General features: G+C 42.4%; 1 protein-coding gene across 1 annotated transcript in view; it reads left to right on the forward strand.

Moving 5' to 3' along the window:
- The window catches only part of LOC309701485 (NACHT, LRR and PYD domains-containing protein 12-like), a 1,029,495-nt gene that overhangs the window by 702,328 nt on the left and 309,536 nt on the right, over window positions 1–17,631 (forward strand). The gene's annotated exons all lie outside the window — the stretch shown is intronic.

Here is a 17,631-nt window from a genome sequence, read left to right on the forward strand (position 1 = left end):
TGTAATTAAGGAATTTAATTTAAGACGGCACTTCGAGACAAAACGTCAGGATAACCTGAAAAACCTAAATGCAGAGCAGAAACTACAGAAAGTAGAAGAGCTAAAGAAGAATCTGACATTTCAGCAGACGTTTGTCACTGTGATAGATTGATTATTTGTTGAAGTTCATAATGGAGTAAAAAGTTGTGGTTAAAAGTTACCCAATATATTATTCAATTTATTTCAAATATGTAAATGTATAAACAAGGGTAAACGAAGTCCCATCAAAGAGATGTAATGTAACACAGGCTAAAATAGTTAAAAGAGTTCATGACTATGTTCAACCGGATAATAATCCTTAATGCGACTACAACCTGTGTAACATTCAATCTGTGATCTACTTGTTGAGCCTGGGGAATAATCCATGTGATTTAGTGATCACGATTGATTAGTTATGCCTGCCGTTGCCGGAAGGGGGAGCTCTGGCCACGAAGCAATGAAGCTGCTGAAGGAGAAGCATCGTGTCTGAGCGTCGTCATTGACTTATCCCCTTTTCAGCCCCTTTTCAGGGTGTAACATCACCAGAGCAAAATCACAAAGTGAAGCTGTTGTGAGAGCAAGTTTTATTGTAGCAGAGGAGCCAAATCAGCCCGATACCACTCTGAAGAGCTGCATGATGAAGCTGTGCGACGTCTTGTGTCCAAACAAAACGCAGATTTTTGCAAATGTGGGCCTGAGCAGAAATACGATTGCTGATCGGGTTTGTGAGATGGCCACTGATTTAAGAACACAGTTGTGTGAAAGAAGCAAAAACTTTATTGCTTGCTGTGGATGAAAGTACAGACATGATGGACATTGCACAGCTGGCCATCTTCATCCGTGGAGAGGAAATACTGAACATTAAATCGATGCACGGGACAACGACAGGGAAAGACATTTTTGAAAACGTATGTTAAAGTGTAACCGACATGAAACTGCCCTTGTGTGTGCTTTTTTTGCTTTTTCTGGGGGTTTTGGCAGCATGTTCATATTTCTAACTTGCATAATTTTGACAGGATATATTTTTATGAAGAGCAAAATATTTAAAGTTTATTTAATCTGGAATATTATTCCTGTCTGTTTTTATTCATATTTATGTTTAAAAAAACATTGTTTTAGTGTGTTCAATAAATGTTTATCTTGTTTGGCCCACGACCTAAAGTGTGCCTTGAGTTTTGGCCCCCTGTGCGATTGAGTTTGACGCCCCTGATCTAATCTGACTGAGCTGGAGCTGTTTTGCAAAGAAGAATGTGCAAAGATTTCAGTCTGTAGATGTGCAAAGCTGGTACAGACAGACCCTAAAAGACTGGCAGCTGGAACTGCAGCAAAAGCTGGTTCTACAAAGTATTGACTCAGGGGCTGAATAATTACGCACACCCCACTTTGCAGTTATTTATTTGTACAAAATGTTTGGAGTCATGTATGATTTTCGTTCCACTTCTCACGTGTGCACCACTTTGTGTTGGTCTTTCATGTGGAATTCCACTAACATTGATTCATGTTTGTGGCTGTAATGTGACAAAATGTGGAAAAGTTCATGGGGGCCGAATATTTTTGCAAGCCACTGTGTCACGATCCTGGGTCTTATGACCCAGTGTTTTGAGTTTTAGTTCTTTTGATGTTTATAGTGTATGTTTAAGCTTATTAGGTTTCCTATGTTCGTTTGCTTATTAGCTCCCCCTTGTGTTTTCAACCCCTGTGAAGTCTCCCTTGCCCTTCGTGTGTTTCATGTCTGTTGTCTTATGTTGTCATGTCTGCCTCTCGTGTTTCCTGTTTTATTTTGAAGAGATCTCGTGTTTTTATATTATGGATTATGTTTTGAGTCCTTTGTTGTACTGTTTCCTGTTTCCCTAGATTTCAGTTATGGTTATCATAGGTTTAGTTCTTTGGCTTTGTAATATGGCTTCCCTGTGTTCAATGTTGTGTCTACTGTGACCTCTTTATACCATGTTTCTGGTCCCTATGTTCTGTCTTCTCAGTTGCTGTTAAGTTTGCATGTTTAGAGTTCAGTGTGTTTCCTGTTTTATTTTGAAGGTCCATGTCTCATGTGAGTGTTTCTAGTTTTGCTTCCCTTGTCTCGTCCAGCCTGATTACTCCCAGCTGTGCTCTCCTTCTGTGTCTCATTCCCTCGTTATCCCTCAGTGTATTTAAGCCCTGTGTTTCTCTTTGTCAGTGTCGTAGTCTCCCTCATGGCTGTGTTTCCCTGTGTGTCAGTTTATCCATGCCCCAGTTTAGTTTTGTTATATTTTTGTGCCATTCTGCAATAAAGCAGCTTTTTGAGTTTTATTCCTGCGTGGTGAGTTTTGCGTTTGGGTCCTTCTCTTGCCTGTACACAGCCGAAACATGACACACTGTATATTTGAGACGGGCAGTTCACAGTCAGCCTGACACCTGCTGGCAGTCAGGTGATGATGACGCAGACGAGCTTTAGTCTACATCAAACATCTGTGATACCAGATTATTAATAACATGTGCAAACAAGGAAATTATAAAAAATATGAGCAGTGATTGTAAAGAACAGTGTGTTTCAAAAAATGCAATTTTATCCCTTTGTCAACATACGAGGCTAACTCACCAAAGTCCCCGAAACTTTCAGTTCTGCTCCATCTTTTTAGCACCAAATCACAAGAACAGTGACCTCAAAGCATTTTGTACTCGACTGAAATAGTTTACATTAATACAGAGGAAATGCTAACAATCACGGCTCCCTGTGAACAAGCACTTAGCAACAGTGCGAAGGAAAAACTCCCTTGTAACAGGAGGAAACCTCCAGCAGGTCCAAGCTCAGGGAGGCGCGGCCATCTGCTGGTGTATTGGTGGTAAAAGGAGGGAGAAAAGGAAAAGAAAGCACGGGGAGACGCCACAACACACAGACTAAAGGAAAGGGGGGACAAAATTCACTGGCAGTGCTGATATAGAAACATGTGGGCAGTGAAAACATTTCCAAGTTCTTGTATTTATTTTTAAATCCTTCTATTTTCTCACCCCACCTACCTGTCTGAGCTGCGTTACTCCTACTGATGAGAGGTCACATGAAGGTGCTTTTCAACTTGATAAATTACCCCAGACTTTTTCAATCAATAGGTAAGAGTGTGTTCACATGAAAGAGGCAGTGTTCCCATGTTTACGATTCTGACCAATCAGAAACAGACACAGGTCTATTGGCATCAGAGCCACTGATGGTGTGTGTGTGTCCATGACTCACACAGAAATCAAAGCGACGCCCAGACAAGAGGCCACCTTTCGCTGTCCGTGTCCCAGAGCTGCAGCCATCACCCTGCTGCAGTGGAGCAGACGTGGCCTGGATCCTCTGTTCTATCGTAACTTGTTTCAAAGACAGCAGCCTGAGTCCTTTGGAGACCGAGTGGAGTTGAAGGATGGAGACCTCACTTTGATTCTGAAGAACGTCATCATCAGCGATAACGGCACAAACAAGTGTCGGATTGTGTTCAGGAACAAAAAGAGCACAGAGAGATCGTTCAGTGCTTCATCAAGCTCACAGTGAGGCCTCGGGTGAGTTTGGATCATCCTACTACTGCTGTTACTGCAAAATATACAGAAAATGCAAAAAATCCTCTTGATTTTCTCATGTTAAATATTCCAGTTCTTTGATCTTTGGGCTGAAGGAAGAACAGCACTCGGTGTATAAATGCTCAATCAACAATCTCTTTATTCCAGACAAACACTTTGACCATAAACCATCCGGATGGGGAGATGAGCGCGGGAGGGTGTCCGCCTGATCTCCAAGTGTCTGAGCGTTTCTCACATTCTTATAGCTTCAGCCCCTCCAAGCTAAACATCCACATTCTTTCTCTCTCAGTGAGCCCGAGTTATGACCTCGGCTTCCTGTGCAGCATGTTCTGTTCTTTTCTAATCAGACAAATAAGGCCTTGATTCTCTGAAAACAGTATTTCTTATAACTCAGCAGTATCATGCATCATAAAACAATATCATTCATTCACCATAAATCAGCAGTCTGATGTAATACAAATCAGTCTGATAAATCAAATAGTTATCACCTTCTTCTAAGTCTGGAGAATAATGCAAACTAAAACTACATAATAATTTCACAATCTTTAATTAGGGGTACAACGTGGCATAAGATAATATAATAATCTTACACTCATAGTTATGGAATTATAGAAATTTATAGTCTTGAGTAATAAACTGCAGCAATATTGATCTGACTCTAAGTTCTCATCACGAAACTCTTCTGATCATTTCATCTGAGCACACATTTGAGTGAAGTCTCACTTTAGACCACACAGATGTCAAAGTGAGGTCTGAACAAGACGTCACTCTTCAGTGTCGGGGACCCACAGATGCAGATATCACAGCATTAGAGTGGAGCAGACCCGAGCTCGAGTCAGACGGCTCTGTGTTCTTCCAAAGCCATCACTCAGATGAGAACTATCAGCACGAGTCCTTCAAATGCCGAGTGGAGCTGAGACGCTCATCCATGAAGGAGCGAGACGTTTCTGTGATTGTGAGGAACATCAGCATCAGCGATACAGGAAGATATGAATGTAAGATTACAGCCAACCACAGCATCTGTGGTGAGAGAGTCATCAAGGAGTTCAGGCACTCCATCAAGCTCACAGTCACAGACTCAGGTGAGATTCTAGAGTTGCAGGGCTTCCTCCAGAGCAGCTGTTAGAAACACAGCTGCATCTTCTTTCTCTCACACACAGAAAAGAGTGAGACAGAGTGAGGCATCAGGGAGTTTAATTACCAGCTTTAAGACAAATGAATGAGAGTGCTGAATGATAGCACTCATGAGTGGTGCAGCATGCTTTAATTACTACCCACTAGTGAATGTGTCAGCAGCTGAAACTGTATTAATGGTGATTTAAAGAAACGAGTCCCAGTGTGTAGACCAGGCAAGCTGCTTCACTTGTAACACACTGGCAGAAACCCCAAGTCAGTTAGGATGACTACCTGAACATTTGAATGTTTCCACTGGTCACTGAGGTGGTACGTTACAGGGATCCAGTCTGTTCATTTACAGGACTCTACTAGAGCTGCTTTGCATGACTCACAGTTGAAATAATGCTTCTTTGTCTGATGCAGGGCCTTGGTTCACCCCATCAGTCGTGCAGGGGGTCGTCTGCTCTGCAAAAGTGCACTTTAATGTAAACTGTGCAGCAGTGCTGCAAACTAACCCAGACGAAATAAAAGCACAATGTCAGGAGCTACTGCAGTTCAGCATCAAACGTAGGCCAAATCAATCATTAATATGATTTTCATGATCATCTTGTTTGTCTTAATGTTCTTATGATTCAAAGAAACATCCAGCAGCTGTGAGATCGGCTGTACTGATTTAAAATGAAGTGTGTACGGCCCCAAAGCCTCTGAATGAGCTGCAGATGTGTTTCAAACTCCTGTAACAAAAGCAAACATGTCTGCATACCGGCTAACTTTGTCCACACACTGTTTCTGCTCTGCAGGTTTCACAGATGAAGATGCAAATAGTGGAGGATACGGGGATGGAGGAGATTGGGTTGGACTTTCATTAATAGTTTGTCTGTTAGTTTGGGCTGTTTGTTGTTCCTGCTGCTTCCGCTGTCGTCATAATTACCTGCAAGGAACTAAAGCCATTATAGCAGCATCCTCCTGAAAACAACATCTGCTCTGCTTTTCCACAAGAATGAAGATGCAGAGGTCTGGCTTTAGGATCTGAGCTCAGATAACATCTGGAGTTTAAAGCATCATTTTAATCTTCTTCTGCACAAAATGGCTCAGTCGAGTGCTGCCAACTCCAAGAGGTTTTTGGAGGATCGGGTGATGGAGATCTATAAAGTAGGAGTAACATTATATAGCTACTATGTCAAAATTCTATAGTATGGTATATGATATGGCACAGCCCTGCTGTAAAGATCAAATGTGTGACAGTGAAAGGTGCTACAAAGAAGTCGGGAGAGAAATGCTGCGGAAAAGTCTCTTTAGCAAACAACGAGCAAACATAAAGCCCGTCCAAATGAGGATCTGTTTCTAAATGTTTGGTCCCCGTTGCTTTTTTTATTTGCCAAATGATCTGTCCCAACTGTTGAGGGGGGGGGAGCTGCTTCTAAGATGTCCTCAGGTAAATATGGAGTGAGTGTAAAGCACAACAGTTCACTCTTGTAGTTTATCTTTTTTTCTAAATCTGTGAGTAAATATTTATTTTCTCTTTTCCTTTCTTTTTTGTTTCTTTGTTTGTTTCTCTCTTCTTTCAGTCCCCCCCCCCCCCCACCCCCACCCCACCCCCAATATGTGTATTTGCACAGGTATATCCCATATGGAAAAGAAATAGTAAAAACATATATGATTTACTCATGAAAGTGGTCACTTTCTCATTACTTTCATATATTTTTTAGTAAGTATATAAAACATACAAGTTTCATTATATAATTTTTCAAGGGATCTTATATGTGCTTTCACTCCTGTATGCTTTTCATACAAGTTTCATACAAGACAGATAAAAACGTTATAAGATTTCTATATATCTTTTCCATATGGGATAATGACTTCAATGTATTTCCTTTGGGGGTTTTTTCTCTTGTTTGTCTGCTTTGTTATGTTTTAATGCTTTTCCTGATAATGAATAAAAACTGTTAAAAGCCTAAAATCTTATTGGCGACTTATAAAGCACTGAATAGACAGGTCCCAGGGTGTCTGTCAGACCTACTGCAGCCTTATATGCCCCCTACAGCTCTTAGATCACCAAGGTCGAGGCTGGTTCTTAGAGGTGATCGTGCATTTACTCACTGGCTTTTAATACTACATGAGAGTTATTTACTCATTTTTTATTACCTATTTAGCATTGATGTTAATTGATATTGCTATTTTATTGTGTAATTTGTATGTTTGTACAGCACCACTGTTGTAATTAAAAGTGCCAAATAAATAAATAAATAAAATAAACAACGTTCTGCACATTTTCACTTTGATTTCAACCTTTATTTGGATCATTTTTACACACAAACTCTGGAAAGAACATTTCTTTATTGTCACGCTGTTTTAAATAAAGTTTAAACCCCGCCCCTACACAGGGGCGTGCCCACAGTGGGGGCACCGACCCCATTGAGCGACAGTGTGGATATGACCAGTGCTGGAATGTAACAGAGTACATTTACTCGAGTACTTCGCTGATTGAAGTATTCCTATCAGGATGTGTCAGACGTGATTGGAGCTGTGAGGATTCAGGTGTGAACACGTTTGAACACAGCCACAGGTAAAACACTGCCCAGGTAATCACCAGCAGGACCTTTAAATCACCAGCAGGACACCAGACGCGTCTGGTGTCCTGGTGCAGCCACAACAACCTGGTGCTGAATGCCCAGAAGACAGTGGAGATTATTGTGGACTTCAGGACGCACACAGCCCCACTCCCCCCCCATCATCCTGACTGACACCCCCATCACCTCCGTCATTAAGAAAGCCCAGCAGAGGATGTACTTCCTGAGGCAGCTGAAGAAATTCAACCTGCCAACACGGACGATGATGCAATTCTACACTGCAATCATCGAGTCCATCCTCACCTCCTCCATCACTGTGTGGTACGCTGGAGCCACTATCAGGGACAAACAGAGACTGCAGCGTGTTGTGCGCTCTGCTGAGAAGGTGATTGGCTGCAGACTCCCATCTCTGCAGGACCTGTACACCTCCAGGACATTGCGGCGTGCAGCTCGGATCTCAGCTGACCCTTCTCACCCTGGTCACAGTCTGTTTGACCTGCTCCCCTCAGGCAGGAGGCTCCGGTCCATTCGCACCAGAACCTCTCGCCATAAGAACAGTTTCTTCCCCTCTGCTGTCGGACACATGAACAATAACCGTATGACTGTTCCCGCCACTAACACCCTACGCTGTGTTCACTGCATCATTCCATGTTTGGCACTGATCACCACCTGCACTCATGTATATATCATGTATATATCTATCTACTTAGCACTTTTAATTCTTATTCTTACTTTTATTTTTTCATGTCTATTTAAGCGCAACTTATGACACTATGTTTGCACTGAAGCACTGCAGCAATTTCCTGATGTTGTAAACCTGCTCAACATTTGGCAATAAACCCCTTTCTGATTCTGATTCTGATTCTGATTCTAAACCTTGCTGGGTGGATCTCTGGAGCTCCAAGAAAGTCCACAGCTGAGGGGAACTTGTTTTTTGGGGCCTGGGTCACAGCGAGGACGTCAGTGGAGAACGGGGAAGCTGAGCTGGTCTGTTACGGTCTGAAATAAATAGCATGAATATGATTATTGTACAGAGCACAAAGCAGACGGCCATGTTGCTTCAGTTCACGTCTTATTTGGTGTGTTTTCACTGAGGGTTCGGTGGCAGACACGTCTGAGCTCAGTCTGCTGTCAGAAACACTGCAGCACTCCAGGAATTTACTCACACTCTTTCAGAAAGTCCCACAGGAGCCAAACAACAGCCATAAAGGCGCTTCCTGCTGGGACGCTCGGCCTCACACCACAAGCAACATGTTCACAAAAACACTGAGCACAGCTTTTATTGTGAAATATTAGGAGGAAGCTGAGTAAAATTCTCCTTGAGGTGGAGGTCACTGAGATTCAAAGCCGTTAAAGATTGACAGCCAAAAAAAAGAAGCAAAACTTCTATGAAGAGCTTACAGAGCGCCGTCAGCCTCGGGATGGTGGGGACAGAGAGGCTGTAACTACATCTGCTGGTGTCACTGTGACCTCAGAGCAGTTTACATGAAACATGAAATGAATTACAACTTTTGCGATATTAATCCCTTTGACCAGCTCATGATGCAGAGTGTAGACTGTATCTGTGATAATGAAAATGATTTAAGGACTGGTTTATGACACGTCTATAAAAAATATAAAGTCTGTACAAATGTGAAACTACAAAGTTAAAAGCAGCTGGAACGACAGCTGTTCAAAGCTGAACACTTACATCAGCCAGAAGACAGAGTGAGTCCTCCATCTCTCTGAAGGAGGCCATCGTGGTGAGCACAGATGCAGCAGCAGTGTGGATGTGTCCACTCTCACAGTGTCTCTCTTTCAAGTTTGTCCTCACATTCTCAAAAAAAGAACATGTCTATGCAGATGCCCAGAGCCTAACAACACACCCGCTATAAAAAATTTTTGCACCACCAGAGAGAGAGCAGGAAGAACCAGTCTCAACAAGAGACACACACACCTGATTTCCTGTAACTGCAGAGGGGAGGAGCCACCCGAGCAGGTGGGAACAGGAAGAGAAACAGCTGAGCCTCCGTCAGAGCAGCAGGAGGACGGTGGAGCTGAGGCAGGGTGAGTGTTAACACCACATTGTTGTAGTTTTGCTGTCAGAGTCTCTGAGTGTGTTTGTTTGTGTGACTGTAGAGAGAAGAAGAGTCACAGTGAGCTCTGTAGCTGTGATTGGCTCAATAATCACCTTCAATGGACTGAACGCAGAGAACGAGCCGAGGAACCTGACAAACCTGTTTGTGTGTGTGTTTGTGTGTGTGTGTACCTGTTTAGACATGTTTGTGAGGACAAAGAGTTGGTATGCTACTATGTGGGCTAATAGAGTCCCACAAAATGGCCGTCCTCACGAGTTTGAGGATATTTTTGAGGCTTTTTGGTGTCCTCACTAAAATCTGAAAACAAGTGTCTGTGTGTGTGTCTGTGTGTGTATGTGTCATAAAGAGAGTCGAGTTCACGGTCGCACACTTTCTATCTCAGAGGCTGTATCCCAATTCTTCGGAGCCCCTCTGATGACATGGTCCAAAAAATAAATCAATTGTGGCCACAAAATACTACTTCGTGCGCACGAAATGCTAATTTGTGGGCACGAAACACTTGACCAATAACCGTGATCCTTCCCAGGCCCTTGCAGTTGGTTGACAATAAAATCTATCCCGGCGTCCAGGTCCTGTAAAGCAGCTGGGCTCTCAGTATCCTGTTTAAATGTCTCTCCGTAATAATGGTTCCTTGCATTGCAGGCTTTTCAAAATGCATTGTAGCTCATTCCCAGCCTAAAATAAAACTCACTCATACCGTCTCTGTCCACGGTGTATAGGTTTAGCCTACTCTCATGCTTGTGTCTCTACGCAGCTGTCCAGGAATTGTATCAATATGATGTTGCCACAAATGCGTAATTCGTTGCCACGTTATACCCATTTCATGCCCACAAATTAGCATTTCATGCGCACGTTATACCTATTTCGTGCCCTCGAAAATAGTATTTCGAGGGCACGAAATAGTATTTTGTGGCCACAATTTATTTATTTTTGGGCCATGTCATCAGAGGGGCTCTGTACAATTCAGGTTCTGCAGCCTCAACGATCCTCAAGGGCCACGTACTCAAGGACCGCTAAGGCCGGAAGTACGAGGCTTGTGAAATGGGCGGTCTAGCCTCCGTCGCGCTGCCCCGGTTGCCTAGCAACCATGATAACCATGATACTAACAGCTGGAAACGTTTCACACAGCTTTGTTTGACAGAAATGAAGGAGAACATATTTTAGACATCTTTGTGAAGGACGCATTTCGAGCAGCCTTTGAATTGGGAAAGCCTTCGGTGCGCCACTGTGACGTAATCGGCCTTAAAATGCAGCCTTTAAGGCTACAGACCCTGAATTGGGATACAGCCTTTATGAAAGTGCGACGTTTGAGCCACTTCCTGTTCTCAGTGCCGGTGTCCTGATCACCGAGGTTTCTGTTGCTCTGATATCTAATATTGATTATATCGGTAAACAGGCTGTAGGCAGAAACATCAGGTCTGATCTGAAAATCCCTTCAAAAACAAACTTTAAGAGTTTTATGTCCGTGTGAGGCCGCACGCTGATTGGATAACCACCTGTCAGTCTCAGGGTATTAGCCAATGAGCGCGCAGATTCACAGTAAGATCTTATCACGTCATTCTTTTAAACTAAAACATCGACAGTAAAACTGTAACGTGTCCTGTGATCTATAAACACTCTGTGATGAATAATCTGAAGTCATTTTGAGCCTGACAGTAGTTTCCTGTCACAGAGCAGAAGCTGCAGGCAGTTTTTGGCACCTTTATATTTAATTTATTCCAAAATAAATCAATAAAGGTAGAAAAGAACTCTCAGTGACATTAAAAATCTATTTTTAAAGACAGATGTGACCAAGTGCAACAAATATAAGATGAGATGTTTACAGATATTTGAAGTATTGATCATATGTAGAACACAGAGCAGGTCCAATAACAGAGTCATCCTGCTCACAAACAGCAGTTTGGTTTCATGAGCTCACTTCCTGCAGTGATCCTCAGCTTCTCTCCAAAGGAGCCGTAACATGTGGGCTCCTCACCATGATGATGATCCCAAACACACTGAGTTCCTTCATCCACCTGATCATGTACTTATTAAATAATGTGATGGTTTTGGTGTTTTTTAAAGACTTTGAGCCTCTAAAATAACTGGTTTGGACTTTAGGGCCAAAGCTCCAACATTAGAAAGCCGTCAGTGTGATGCTTCCAGTACAACAGCACCTCTGAGTGTGTGTGTTTACCTCTCAGACTAACTCCACCCTGACATCAAGAAGATGGAGGAAGAGGACGGAGCAGCATCTGCAGCATCCAGCTGTGTGTCTGTGAGGAGTGACGGAGTTACACAAACACCTCCACCTTACAGTCATGGACCTGCAGCAATAATGTAAGAACACTACTAACTTTATTAGTCATTTCAACATAACCATGACAGAATCATTGATCTGTGATTGGTTCAAACTGTTTGATCTGAGTTTGATTTTTATTGACTTGTTTTCTTGCTAAGATCTGAACTCTGTAAGTTTAAGTGAAGTCAGTGCAGCAGAATCAGAGAGAAGAGCTGAGAACAAACTGAGTTCATTCAGAGACAGAAAAAACCGCTGATGATTGGCTGACCTGTCAGCGTTATGAGGCAGACACAATATCACAGAGGGATCAGCTGATCATATGGCTGTCAGAGAGAACTGATCAGTTATTGATGTTTGTGTTTGCAGAGGTCAGAGGTCACAGTCTCCAGTATCCAGCTGTGTGTCTGTGAGGAGTGACTGGTCCAAAGAAATACTTCCTCCAGACTTCAGTCATGAACCTGCAGCAACAATGTTCTTCAATCATGGAGCTCAGCTGACCATGTAAGAGAGCTGCTGACTCAGAGTTCAAAGGTTGTTTCTATAAATGTTCTGCCAGTGACATCATAACTTAACCTAACACTGGTCTGTGTATGAAGTATCATTTAGTGGCCGTTGTTAAAGTTGTATAATGATGATGCTAGTTTGGGGTGTATTTTCCTGCTGATGCAAATGCATCTACTTTGCCCTTTGTCTGGTGCTTTGGACAAAGACGTCCAATGAAACTCAGAACAACACAGTTTGCACCACCAGCAGGCAGAGGAAGTGGCTGACATCCAGAAATCCTACCAGTGGCTGAACAAAGCTGGACTGAAAGACAGCACAGAGGCACTAATCATGGCAGCACAGGAACAAGCTCCGAGCACAAGACCCATAGAGCCCGGGGTCTACATGGCTCTTTTTGGGGGGGTTGTGTTGTATTAATAGTGACTTTGTTTCTTTGGACCAAAATCTTTTGTTTTTCAGTTCAGTTGCAACATTGACTAACACTAATGCAGGGGTCGGCAACCTGCGGCTCTTTAGTCCTTACAGTGCGGCTCCTCGTGGTTTGGGAAAATAAATTAGAAGTATTTAGCTGAAGTGTATTTTATTTATGTTCTTTTTTAACTTGTAGTTCTAAATTGGAAGATTATTGTGATATTGAAATATAAAAAGAAAATTATATTTTATTATTTTTTGATCGTTCAAATAAGCGTCACACTCGTGGAAGCCGGTGTACCCGCCGAAACGCCTGCATTTATCGAGACTTTCAGCCCCAGGTAGGCCAATTATGGATCTTCGGATCCACATTATGTCAGCAGCTGTTCTCCACCGTGAACTATGTTAAAAACAAACACCGCTCACGCCTCACAGACGACAGCTTACAGTCCTGTAAAGATGAAAGTGACTTCGTACAGCCCCGATCTGCAGAACTTTGCAAATATCTATTTTTCATCTTTCAGCAGCATAGAGCTTTTTTTCCAATTATTTTTTAAAAGTCAGGTCAAGGCTCCAAAAGCCCAAAGGAGATATAAGGGTGGCGGCTCACAGCAGCTTTTGTTTGCTACATCATTTTAGTTCAGCTGGGTGTCTTTCCTTTGGTTATATTTCTTTAAGAGTTCAAATGTGTTCATTACATAAATAACCTGTAATTTTCTCTGTAGCACTTCATGGATTTCATAAGCAACACACCTTAGTTGTTCACACAAAGCATAAAGGTAAAAAACAGTATATACAGTGTTATCTTCATTCTAGATGTCAAAAAGTATTTGTGGCTCCCAGTGTTTTCTTTTGCGTGGAAACTGACTCCAAATGGCTCTTTGGGTCCTGAAGGTTGCTGACCCCTGACCTAATGGTATATTTTTTTTAGCTGGATCGTTCTATAAAAACATGAATCAAATCTGAGAAAAGTTTCCACCTGACCTGTTGAATGTTATTGAAGCCAGAAGTTTGCCTTCATACTGTGTTTCTTGCATGCCTTTTGTGGTGTACTAATTGATGTGAAATGAATGCAATGTGGTTGTGTTTGCAGAGGTCAGAGGTCACAGTCTCCAGTATCCAGCTGTGTGTCTGTGAGGAGTGACTGGTCCAGAGAAAAACCTCCAAACTTCAGTAATGAACCTGCAGCAACAATGTTCTTCAATCATGGAGCTCAGCTGACCATGTAAGAGAGCTGCTGACTCAGAGTTCAAAGGTTGTTTCTATAAATGTTCTGCCAGTGACATCATAACTTAACCTAACACTGGTCTGTGTATGAAGTATCATTTAGTGGCAGTTGTTAAAGTTGTATAATGATGATGCTAGTTTGGGGTGTATTTTCCTGCTGATGCAAATGCATCTACTTTGCCCTTTGTCTGGTGCTTTGGACAAAGACGTCCAATGAAACTCAGAACAACACAGTTTGCACCACCAGCAGGCAGAGGAAGTGGCTGACATCCAGAAATCCTACCAGTGGCTGAACAAAGCTGGACTGAAAGACAGCACAGAGGCACTAATCATGGCAGCACAGGAACAAGCTCCGAGCACAAGACCCATAGAGCCCGGGGTCTACATGGCTCTTTTTGGGGGGGTTGTGTTGTATTAATAGTGACTTTGTTTCTTTGGACCTGACCAAAATCTTTTGTTTTTCAGTTCAGTTGCAACATTGACTAACACTAATGCAGGGGTCGGCAACCTGCGGCTCTTTAGTCCTTACAGTGCGGCTCCTCGTGGTTTGGGAAAATAAATTAGAAGTATTTAGCTGAAGTGTATTTTATTTATGTTCTTTTTTAACTTGTAGTTCTAAATTGGAAGATTTTTGTGATATTGAAATATAAAAAGAAAATTATATTTTTTATTTTTTCATCGTTCAAATAAGCGTCACACTCGTGGAAGCCGGTGTACCCGCCGAAACGCCGTGCATTTATCGAGACTTTCAGCCCCAGGTAGGCCAATTATGGATCTTCGGATCCACATTATGTCAGCAGCTGTTCTCCACCGTGAACTATGTTAAAAACAAACACCGCTCACGCCTCACAGACGACAGCTTACAGTCCTGTAAAGATGAAAGTGACTTCGTACAGCCCCGACCTGCAGACGCTGTGCGCAGAGGTTCAGGAGCAGAAGTCCCGTTGTAAACATATCACGGCAGACCCGACGATGTTTGCATGAACACGCTTTTCAGCTTCTCTTTATTGACCACTTTTCACACACTGTTGCTGTACGCACACAGCCGGCTGTAGCTTTGCAGCTCACAGCCCGACACACACCAACACAACAGCACAGACGTTAAGGCGGCGAGGCGTGATTGCCGCTCAGGTGCGTCCACCTCGCCGCTGCAGACCACGCCCCGCCACACACATTAACCAGGTAAAATACATATTTAGGCAGAACTTTGCAAATATCTATTTTTCATCTTTCAGCAGCATAGAGCTTTTTTTCCAATTATTTTTTAAAAGTCAGGTCAAGGCTCCAAAAGCCCAAAGGAGATATAAGGGTGGCGGCTCACAGCAGTTTTTGTTTGCTACATCATTTTAGTTCAGCTGGGTGTCTTTCCTTTGGTTATATTTCTTTAAGAGTTCAAATGTGTTCATTACATAAATAACATGTAATTTTCTCTGTAGCACTTCATGGATTTCATAAGCAACACACCTTAGTTGTTCACACAAAGCATAAAGGTAAAAAACAGTATATACAGTGTTATCTTCATTCTAGACGTCAAAAAGTATTTGTGGCTCCCAGTGTTTTCTTTTGCGTGGAAACTGGCTCCAAATGGCTCTTTGGGTCCTGAAGGTTGCTGACCCCTGACCTAATGGTATATTTTTTTTAGCTGGATCGTTCTATAAAAACATGAATCAAATCTGAGAAAAGTTTCCACCTGACCTGTTGAATGTTATTGAAGCCAGAAGTTTGCCTTCATACTGTGTTTCTTGCATGCCTTTTGTGGTGTACTAATTGATGTGAAATGAATGCAATGTGGTTGTGTTTGCAGAGGTCAGAGGTCACAGTCTCCAGCATCCAGCTGTGTGTCTGTGAGGAGTGACTGGTCCAAAGACAAACCTGTAAACTTCAGTCATGAACCTGCAGCAACAATGTTCTTCAATCATGGAGCTCAGCTGACCATGTAAGAGAGCTGCTGACTCAGAGTTCAAAGGTTGTTTCTATAAATGTTCTACCAGTGACATCATAAATGATTCCTAATGGTGGTCCGGGTACGATAATGCTAGTATCAATCGTAGTAGTAATGCAATCCAAGGTAATGATTTCTTCTCTGTTGCTGTGAACGTCTCTGCAGCCGTCTGTACTCTAATCTGAGACAACTATTACTGACAGAAACCATCACATCATCCAGTTTGTGTGTTTGCAGCTGCTTAAAAGATTTTAAACAGAGATTAATCAGTAATTCATGTGATGTGTTTGTGTTTGCAGAGGTCAGAGGTCACAGTCTCCAGTATCCAGCTGTGTGTCTGTGAGGAGTGACTGGTCCAAAAACATACTTCCTCCAGACTTCAGTCATGAACCTGCAGCAACAATGTTCTTCAATCATGGAGCTCAGCTGACCATGTAAGAGAGCTGCTGACTCATTTACGGGTGTTTGAAATTCTGTGACCACTTTGTAATTTTAGTTTATATTTTAAAGTGTTTTTATTTGTAGTTGCCTGTATTTTTATTACACTGTGTGTAACGTGGTGGTTTGTGCTGTTTGGGATTGTTTTGGTGTATTTGTGTCAGAACATCAGATAAATGATTTCATCACATTTTAAAAGAAAGTATCAGGATAATAATCTGAACTGAGTCATCAGAAATAGAAAGATGGTCTCAACAGGCCACTGAGCTGATCTCCAAAGAAATGCAGAAGATTGAAGAGTCCGAGGCTGTTTATTTGTCACAGGCATCGTCATACACGTACAACACAGTGAAATGTGCTGAGCTGCTCCTGTGACTGGACAAAACATTAGAAACAATCATTAAATGAAATAATGAAACATTGTGCAGATGTAATGTTAAAGTGCTTTGTGCCACATTAGCACAGCATGTACTGACAGAGCAGTGCAAGCAGAACAAAGCAAATGAGCAAAGTGATGTAAACAGAGTAACTGAACAGAGTGAGCAGAGTAATATCAGCAGTAATGAAGCAGCAGGATCAGTGTAGCAGCGTGTGACGTCATAATGAATCAGGTATGATCTGAAATATGACAGTGAGACAAGAACATGATGTAAGGTCCTGTTTAAACCCTGATGGTGATGCTATGAGGGGAGCATGTTCTGATTTAGGACTTGGATGGTCTGAGGATAGAAGCTCCTCTCTGTTTGTGTCCTGATGGTGCAGAAGCTTCTGCCTGATTGTAGAAGGAGCTGAAGCCAGCATCATCCCAGAGGTGAAGCTCCTCTGTGTGCAGACCTGAGGTCAGATTCCTCCAGGCTGATGTTCAGGATCTACAGAAACGTGTGGTTGTAGTTATTGCTGCACTGTGTGCTGACAGCAGATACTCAGAACAAAGCGCTGCACACGTGTTCTTTACAAACATCTGTACATATCAAATATGGATCATGGCAGTGAATGAACACGTTTCTGTCATTTGTTTCATTGGCTTCTTTTTTCTGCCTGTGTTCATGTGATTAATGTCTAACACATAAACAGGTTTGTAATCAAACATCACATCATCAGGGAGGCATCATGAAACAAAGTTACTGCTGGAGGCTGAACTCAATTTGGTGGCAATGTTCAAAAATATCACTCAGATCATTTCAAAGCTTTTAGTTCTTCTTCTTCACTTCTGTAAAAGAATAGAAAGGAAATCAGAACCCAGAAGTTCACTTCCTGATGACTGAACTCTTTCAAAATAAAGCTGAAAGCTCTGAATGTGACACCGCTGCTCCACCACAGTTTTTAGAGGAGGTCAAAGGTCAGTTCAGAGTGATGGATCCCAAACTTCCAGTACATCCAGTGAAGGACATAATCAGCTCTGTGATGAAGGCTTTCACTGTGGAGTTTGTAGGCTGATCACTCTGTGTTTAATAAGACAGGCAGGAACAGCAAAGGAAACTTGGATTCTGAACTCAAACACAAGTTTCTCCACTT

The sequence above is a fragment of the Aulonocara stuartgranti genome, assembly GCF_965226115.1.
Source record: "Aulonocara stuartgranti genome assembly, chromosome: 23".
Lineage (NCBI taxonomy): Eukaryota > Metazoa > Chordata > Actinopteri > Cichliformes > Cichlidae > Aulonocara > Aulonocara stuartgranti.